General features: G+C 45.5%; 1 non-coding gene across 1 annotated transcript; it reads left to right on the top strand.

Annotated features, from left to right (window-relative positions):
• The first annotated feature begins 695 nt into the window (after positions 1–695).
• trnas-uga (transfer RNA serine (anticodon UGA)) lies at positions 696–777 on the top strand. Its single transcript has one exon. It is a non-coding gene; the product is annotated as a tRNA-Ser (tRNA).
• Positions 778–1,847: the final 1,070 nt, after the last annotated feature.

The raw sequence follows: 1,847 nt of genomic DNA, 5'->3' as shown, positions 1-1,847 counted from the left end.
AAAAACAAGTGCAGGTGTAAAGCATTATGCGATGAACATTAATACATCTAAAGCATAAACATGTCAGTTTTACATATTATGTGGGAGTTTCCGAGGCGAAAACATGCCAAGACATATTTTTGTTTTTCAAAAACATGTCCAGACGTATCTTTTGGGATTCATCCAACTATCTTCACTTTTAGGACGAGGGTCTCTCTCTCTAAATGGCACGTGTGTCTCGTTTTCTATTATAAAACGTATTAGAAACAAGTTGTTTTATGTATCTAGTGAAGATACATTCCAGAGTTTAAATATAGTTTCTTTTCATGAGCAAGTGCCTTTTTGAATTGCACAAACAGGAGTACTCAAGGTCTCAGAACTGTAAAACATGACAGAGATGAAAGTATAGTTTGACCTTGATCATATCTTCCTCCCATGGCGGAAATGTACTTTACAGAAGTGTAACCTTCACTCAAAAAAAATGACTCATTGGATGAACACAAATACATTTTGGGCAGGTTTTCCATCCATTTTATTTGTGTAACGCCAACTCAAATTTAGTACTTCCGTGTAATGTGATATAATTGAGTCGCAAACCCATTTTGATCAAATACAGACAAAGTAAAATAAGTACACTCAGTGGCCGAAATTGATTCGGCCCTCAAATGACTATGAAACTACTACTATAAATGACTGTTTGCGCTCAACCTCATGTGGCTGCGATGGCCGAGTGGTTAAGGCGTTGGACTTGAAATCCAATGGGATCTTCCCGCGCAGGTTCGAACCCTGCTCGCAGTGAATCTTGTTTATGTGCAAAATAGCTCAATAGCTTGTGTCACTGAGTGAAGTTCTCGTGACTTGAGTTCGGTTCTTCCTTTAGCCTGGAGGTGGGGCGAGCAGCTGGTGTCCGGGCCGACACTGATGGGACAGCCCAGGAGCTGATGGGTACCGACTGGCCAAGCGGAATCAGAATCATCTTTATTTGCCAAGTATGTCCAAAAAACACACAAAGAATTTGTCTCCGGTAGTTGGAGCGGCTCTAGTACGACAACAGTCAATTGACAGAGAACACTTTTGAGACATAAAGACATTGACAAAAAACTGTTACTGAGCAATAAAGGGTTGCTAGTTATCTGGTAATGTCGGTACAGTTTTTTATTTTATTTTTATTTTTTTTTGACAGTTGTGCAAAAGATGGAGAGTCCTCTAGCACTTAAAGCAGTTCGAATGACTAATATTGCAATAGTCCGATGCAATGACCATTGTGCAAAGGGCGCCGAGACTTCAAGCTTTGGTGGTTGCTGAAGCAAAAACTCAGGCATGGGAGGAGTTCGGTGAGGCCATGGAGAAAGACTTCCAGACGGCTTCGAGGAAATTCTGGTCCACCATCCGGCATCTCAGGAGGGGGAAGCAGTGCACCATCAACACTGTGTATAGTGGGGATGGGGTGCTGCTGACCTCGACTTGGGACGTTGTGAGCCGGTGGGGAGAATACATTGAAGACCTCCTCAACTCCACCGTCACGCCTTCCCATGAGGGAGCAGAGTCTGGGTTCTCTGAGGCAGGCTCTCCTATCTCTGGGGTTGAGGTCACCGAGGTGGTTAAAAAGCTCCTCGGTGGCAAGGCCCCGGGGGTGGATGAGAGTCGCCCGGAGTTTCTCAAGGCTCGGGATGTTGTAGGGCTGTCCTGGTTGACACGCCTCTGCAACATCGCGTGGACATCGGGGACAGTGCCTCTGGATTGGCAAACTGGGGTGGTGGTACCCCTTTTTAAGAAGGGGGACCCGACGGTGTGTTCCAACTACAGGGGGATCACACTCCTCAGCCTCCCTGGTAAGGTCTATTCAGGGGTGCTATAGAGGAGGGTCC

This window comes from Phyllopteryx taeniolatus, unplaced genomic scaffold (assembly GCF_024500385.1).
Source record: "Phyllopteryx taeniolatus isolate TA_2022b unplaced genomic scaffold, UOR_Ptae_1.2 contig_770, whole genome shotgun sequence".
Classification (NCBI taxonomy): Eukaryota; Metazoa; Chordata; class Actinopteri; order Syngnathiformes; family Syngnathidae; genus Phyllopteryx; species Phyllopteryx taeniolatus.
This window is presented reverse-complemented; position numbering and strand designations above follow the sequence as displayed.